This window comes from Elephantulus edwardii, unplaced genomic scaffold, assembly GCF_000299155.1.
Source record: "Elephantulus edwardii isolate Elephantulus edwardi_28Jun2011 unplaced genomic scaffold, EleEdw1.0 scaffold00302, whole genome shotgun sequence".
Taxonomy (NCBI): domain Eukaryota; kingdom Metazoa; phylum Chordata; class Mammalia; order Macroscelidea; family Macroscelididae; genus Elephantulus; species Elephantulus edwardii.
The window spans coordinates 1,809,962-1,817,528 of NW_006400052.1; positions in this window are offsets into that span (position 1 = coordinate 1,809,962).

The following is a 7,567-nucleotide window of genomic DNA, read 5'->3' on the forward strand; positions in this document are numbered from 1 at the left end:
AATCCCAGAACATTTGATTGTGTTAATGCGAAACCTATACTTGGACCAAGAGGCAGTTGTCAGAACAGAACAGGGAGACACTGGATGGTTCAAAATCAAGAAAGGGGTTCATCAGGGATGTATTTTGTCTCGATATCTTTTCAATCTGTATGCAGAACAGATTATCCAAGACCCTGGGCTCTACGAGGAGGAATGTGGCATCAGGATTGGTGGAAGAATCATCAACAACCTGCATTATGCGGATGACACAACCCTCCTCGCTGAAACTGAGGAGGACCTGAAGCGCTTGCTGCAGAAGAAAGGATGAATAGGACCCTAAAAGAGACCTTGACTAAATTGACCAAGGAGACTGGTGGGGACTGGGTGGCTCTCCTTCACTATACACTTTTCTGAGTGTGTAAAACCCCGTACAAACTAGATTTAACTCCTTTCAGAGATTATGTTTGGAAGACGTTCTCCTGTTGTACCTAGCTTGCAAACCAAAATGATTAATGATCTAAATAATGATGATAATACACTTGTCCGTTCCCTTCATGCCCTGCATCGAACCCAGAAAGACATCTGACCAGACTAAAGGCCCTATATGAGACTGGACCACCACCGGAACCCCACTGATACTGGCCAGGTGACTGGGTGTTCGTCAAGTGACATTGGCGGGAAAGCCTGGAACCACGTTGGAAAGGGCCTTATGTAGTAATCCTTGTGACCTGCACTGCACTCAAAGTGGATGGCATTGCCACCTGGATCCACTACACCCACGGATGTCCAGCCGACCTCTTCGCCCTTCAAGAAGAGTACCTCCCATCAAGATGGACGGCATCCAAAGATCCCGCCAACCCAGTAAAACTCCATATCCGAAAGACTTAGTATCGCTGGTCCTTGTTATATGCATCATTGACTCTTAACTGCAGTCAGTGCCCTAGGGGTGGGGGCAAGTACTTTACTGTTGAAACCTTTGTCCATGCCTCCTGCTATACTCATGCTGTAAAGTGCCAATATCAAGGAAAAAGTTATTTCATGGCAACTGCAAGGCAGGGGAGTAGTTATACATCTGGATGCCCTAGTTAAAAAGTTCTGTTTTACCCAACTTACCCACTATGGCATGTCAGAAGGTAGGGGGAGCTCAGAACCAGGTCAGGCAACAGATTCAAGAAAAAGTACAAGTCTCAATAACACCTATCAGATTTTGAGTGCCGACCTAAATAATACCCCTTGCTGGAACTGCCTGCCTCTAAGACCAAAACCATTTTTTGCCTGGCCTGTCCCCCCCAGCCCCCCGCTCTTGGATTAGAACTCAAAACCTCACCTCCAACCTAACCAGGGCTGAAAACTTGACCCTAGTAGTAGGCCCTTTGACAGACGAAATCATCTTTATGTTTAACAATGCCCCCTGTGTAATTACTAACCACACTTTCCTGATAGAAGTCCCTTGTAATAACTCCTTTGGCCCTCAGGACACAAGTCTTACCCGTGGAGGGCCCAGGATATTCTTCGTTTGTAGTGGCTCTGTCTTAATATGATGCCTCCCTGCTAACTGGACACAACCCTGTATGCCATACCTTACCCCACCTCTAACTGTTCTTAGCCCCATCACTATGACCTCCATGGCCCTGCCACAATGACCTCCACGAGCCCTCCCACTTGGAGCTCTGTTCATAGGAGGAAGCCTGGCGACCGCTGTAGGACTGGGAGCAGGAGGCCTGGGCACAGCTACCCATTTTTATTACAAGCTCTCCATGGACATCAGTCAGGACTTAGACAAGGTAGCAGATTCTCTCCTAGACTTACAAGCTCAGATAACTTCGCTGGCAGGGTGACCTTACAGATCCGTCGAGCTCTCAACCTACTCACAGCAGAGAAAGGAGGTACGTGCCAGTTTCTAGAGGAAGAATGCTGTTTCTTGTCAATGCATTGGGCATAATCCAAAACAAGGTCCGAGAGTTAAGAGAATCCATCAAAAGGCACCTATCTGAGGCAGAAGCCTACGATCTATTTACTTGGTGGAAAACATCCTGGGGCAGATGGCTTATACCACTCCTCGGACCCCTCACTGCCCTGATGCTTATCCTAACCCTAGATCCCTGTATAATTAATAGAATAATCAAATTAACTAGAGAAAGAATAGGAACAATCGAGCTGATGGTTATGCAGACTCAATACCATTACCTAGGAATGGAAGAAGAAAGTGCTCATGATTGAGCTAGGATGCAGAAGAAGGGGGAATGAGAGACCCGAGGGACTTCATTTTGTAACCTTTAGGACATTTTAAAGTGTATAGGCCACTGGTTCCAGGAAAAACCAGACTGAAAAGTAGAGAGAAAAAGCCTCTCCCCAACAGGAGCCAATCACAAGAGAGCTGGAAAATCCTGCTCCTGCAGTTCCCTTTTCCCTACTCTGTTTTCGCACTCTTTTCCTTTGAATCAGCCAATCAGCCCTGTTTTTTGCAGGTTTTCCCCTTTAAATAGGCTTGAGGCCCTGGACTCGGGCTGCGCCACATCTTCCCAGCTGTATTGGCCGGGGCTGATCTGAGGCCTGGATTCAAATCCGAAATAAATTCCCTCTTGCAACGGTGTCGGCACCTTGGTGACTTGGGGAGAACTGGATTTGGGGCATAACAATGCAACATAGTGTGGAAATTATCAAACAATATCATTAACATCACATACAAACAAGATTCTGCTGAAAATTATCCAAAAACAACTGGAATAGCACATCAACAGAGAACTGTGTGAAGTGTAGGCTGGGTTTAGAAAGGGCTGTGGTACTAGAAATATTAAAGCTATGTGTTTCCTACTGCCAAAGGGGCCCTTTAGAGCAGTGAGAGAAGATCTTCACCCTGAAACCCACAGCGTCCCTTTTCAGCAGGAAGTAGCTAAGAGAATATGCCATCCCCTTTTCCTTATGACTCAGGGTGAAGTCTCTCTCAGGGAGGAGTGATAGGGAATGGCAAAGGACACACTGATAAAGAAGATTAATCAGAACTGGCTTTGACAAGCACTGTGGCATTTGGACAAGAACAAACTGGGAGGAGGGTAGAGAGAATAGTGCAACAATGAATGAGTGGAAGCCCAAAATCTCTGTAAATGTTTATGAAAATTAATAAAATATAATTACAGAAAAATAAATAAATAAATAAAAACATAAAAAAAAGAAATATTAAAGCTAATGTTATAGAATTGGGCTGAAAGTAGAGGGTACCAGAGGAAGGTCTATCTGTGTTTCATTGACTATGCAAAGGCATTTGAATGTGTGGATCACAACAAACTGCGGCTAACTCTGAGAAGAATAGGAATCCCAGAACTTACATGATTATAGAAATGGGGGTGGGGAAGGAATTCTAAGGCAAAGAAACTAGTTTTGTAAGCTGGAGGTAACTGATGTCAGTTTTAACTACATTGGTATATATTTCAATAATTCTGAATTTATTACTATCACCTCATTACTCTGTTAAACAGTATATAAAAGAGAGTATTATTTTCCCATAAATTTCTAGTTATAAAGTTCATTTCACTTCAACATTACAATAATATTAAAAATAGTAACTCAATACCAGTAAACCTCTACAAAACAACTCTTATAAGTCAACTAGCATACAATATAATCCTTCTCCTTACCTCAAATGTTACCTGCCTACTTTCAATTAAAAGCACGAAAGCAGTAAACAATATTTCCTCCTCTTATTATAATCACACTCTTTCTTTGTCAAATAATACCACTCAATGCTCTTCTTCAAGGGTATTCTTTATCTGTGGCAACTCAGCTTACCACTGCTTGCAAACTAACTAGACTGGAATCTGCATATGTACCTTCTCCACTCCTGAAATCTCTACACTTACATAAAACTAAATTCAAAATGCTCTGTCACCCCATTAGATAAAAATGGGCCATAGTTGCCCCAGTACTCCTGGGAGCAGGTCTTGCAGCAGCCATAGGAACTGGTGTAGGGGGAATTGGAACAACCACCCACTTTTACTACAAACTTTCCCAAGAGTTAAATGATGATATGGAGTAAGTAGCTGATTCACTTATTTCACTACAAAATCAGGTAAAAACTCTAGTAGTCATTGCCCTCCAAAACTGATGAGTGTTAGACTTACAAACTGCTGAATAAGGAAAAATCTGCTTCTTCCTGGAAGAAGAGTGCTATTACTATGTAAACCAACCAGGAATAGTCACAAGCAATGTGAAAGAACTTCGAGGACAAATCCAACAAAGACAATGGGAGATAGGAAACCAACAATTCTTTTTTTTCTCCGCTCTTGAAGGTTAGCTACCCTGGATTCTCCCCTTTCGTGGCCTTCTTATAGTAATTTTCTTAATCTTGATGTTAATCCTTGCCTAGTGTGATTTCTCTCTAGTTTTCTACAAAAACAGATGAGAGCTTTTGTCAACCACACAGTCCATGAACTCATCGTATTATCAACTGGGTACCAATCATTACCTTCCATCATCACATCTGCCAAATCAGCTGCTGAAAACCAGCAGCTTTTTCCTCCTTTAGAATGTCACCTCCATCCAGCAGGATGTAGTTACAAAAGAGAACCTCAACAACCCCAATCAAATAACAGAAGTCTGGAATGTTAGGCCCACAGAGCTGCTCACCCTCTCTTTTCCAAAATAGCCACAGAAACGATCAAACCACAGGAAGCATCAACTATAACTCTCTTTATCTCTGTTAGGGCAAAACTATTTCAGTTTCCTTTCCGAGGAATTACTACGTCCCCCCACATGCGTTCTTATCTTGAAACAAGCAGCTGCCTATAATCCCCCTCCCCAATTTCCTTGTAAGACATTATAAAACTCCATTCTAACTTTATATTTTTATTAATTTTAATAACATTTACAGAGACTTAGGGTTTCCATCCATTTATTGTTGCGTTTTTCTCACTGTCCGACTCCTCCCCCTTCCACTCTAACTTTAAGTGAATACTGGTTTCTGCTTTAGAGTCATCTCAGCAGTTTCTCCTCAATAAACTTTCTTTCTTGGCTTGAATTGGGTTTTATCCTTCCTTGGCAGCATTTCAGGACCCTCCTGCATTCCTGAGGGAGTTCAGGAGGTCTGGTTTTGTGGCAGACACTTCACCATGTTCAAATACATAGGACTGAACCAGGGTGGGTTTGAGAAGTTTGTATAGATAAATCTACAACACTGCACCTGCTGATAAAATGCAGCTAACTAATGAGCAGTGGGTGCCACAGATTCATCTGATGTCAATTTTCATCTGATGAGAGCCAAGTCTAGGACTAGGTTGCCTAGGAGGGCTTGCCAAGGTAGGAAAATGGATTCAGACAACTGAGACCAGCCAGGAGCATCAGAGACTTAGCGTGGAGGAAACATTTTACAGTGGTCAGGCATGCAGGATGTAATATTTTAAAATTAACACTTTGGAAAGAGAAAGATGCATAGTAGAGGATGTCTCCAGAAGTGGAACCTAGTGGTAGAGTGGGATGGAAGTGACTTCCAGTTTGAGATTATGCCGGGAGAGACCAGGGGAGCTAACTCTTTGAGAGAGGTTTGGGCCTGGATGGATATGGCAACTTCTGGTACCTGTAGAAAAGCCAATACACACTTTCCTCTTAAGACCTAATTAGAGGAAAAGTTTCTAGGTAAAATGATAGTATTTTCAGTGTTAGGAGATGGACAGAACTTTCTCTCGGGTTCTGTCTGAAGCCGAACAGTTTCAACTAGGTTTGGGGACACTTGGCTCCAGTTCTCAGGAAATTCTGTAATAATTAGGAAAAAAAAAAAGGAAACATTTGAGTTGGAACAGTCTCATAGTTGACCTTTAATTGGGTTTCTGAGGTTATAAATCACACAAGAGGAGATTGCCCATCTTTCTACTATGGGACAAGAACCTAGGATGTCAAGCCTCCAAGTGTGTATCAGCTGAGTAGGCACTTGCTCTGCCTTCTTTTACATCTAGCTCTCTAAACCCGTGTATTTCTAACAATAACAAGAACCAACTAAAACAAAGAATAATGAACATTTAATACCAATTATAAGTCTAATATGACTCTAAAGTTGTGCTCTAAAGGACAAGAGATTTCTCTTTGTCTTATTGCCTGTTACTCTCTGATCCATTCACCATCAACCACTGAATGTTCATTGCTGTGCTCAAATCTTGTCTCTGCCAAATCTGTGAGCAAAAGAGAAAATACATATTTTCAACTCAGCAAGAAACCGTATCTAAGGATATCATTAAGGATGGTGAAGTCTCACCTATCTTATTTTGGGCATATTCTCAGGAGAAATCAGTTTACAGAAAGACATCATGCTGGGAAAGATAGAAGGTCATCAAAAAGGTGAACTCCCTCAGCCAATGGACTGAAGAGTCGACTACCACAATGCGTTTGAACATGACAATGAGATAATGAGAAGAGTACAGGATAGAGGAGTATGGTTCAGATACGTGTTAAGGATGCTATGAATCATGGTCTTCCTGTTTGAAGCCATCAAATTCTGGAAGGTAGGTAGTTTTTACTCAATTAACAATCAAATGTAAGTTGTTTGATTGTTTTGATTTAATTAACAATCAGTTGGTGTGAAGACTATTTTCCAGGAAATTTGGAGGACAGCTTTCTGGCTAATGGATTGAAAGAGGCCCCTATTTGTTCCCATTCCCAAGAAAGGTGAGCCAAAAGAATGTGGAAGCTATCAAACAATATCATTATTAGCACATGCAAGCAAAATATTGCAGAAAAATCATTAAGAAAAGGCTAGAACATTACATAGAAAGAATTGTCAGAAGTTCAAGCAGGATTTAGAAGAGGCCGTGGCACCAGGGATATCACTGCTGATGTCAGATGGTTCCTGGCTGAAAGTAAAGAATACCAGAAGCAAAAGAAAAACTCTTTCATTGTTATGCAATCTCTCACCCCCACCCCGACCAAGTCCACTCTACTGTGAAGCCTTCATTCTGGACTCCTGTCATGACAATAATACCCAATCATATATCCCTTTTAAACAGGTCTCTCCCTCATCTGTTTCAATGCAGTGTACATCACTCCTCCCCTCCTTCTCTGTCTTTCCTCAATCCCAATGTCAGTCCCATTTTACAACAGTAGCCCTATGCAGTATTTGTCCTTTTGTGACTGAGATATTTCACTCAGCATAATGTCCTCCAGGGTCATCCATTTTGAATAATATTGCATGAGTTCTTTGTTTTTCAATGCTGCATAGTATTCCACTGTGTGAATATACCAGAGCTTCTCTATCCATTCATTTGTTGATGGGCACTTGGGTTGTTTCCAGCTCTTTACTATTGTGAACAGTCTCAGTAAACATGGGTGTGCATATATCTGCTTGGGTGGTAGTTATGGTCTCTTTGGGGTATATCCCCAGTAGTGGAATTGCAGGGTCAAATGGTATTTCTACTTGCAACTTTTTGAGAAAGCGCCATACCGCCTTCCACAGTGGTTGCACCATTTTACACTCCCACCAACAGTGAATAAGGGTTCCAGTTTCTCCACAACCTCGCCAGCATTTGATGTTTGGTGTTCTGTTCAATTTTGCTATTCTTACTGGGGTGAGATGATATCTCTTAGTTGTTTTGATTTGCATCTCTCT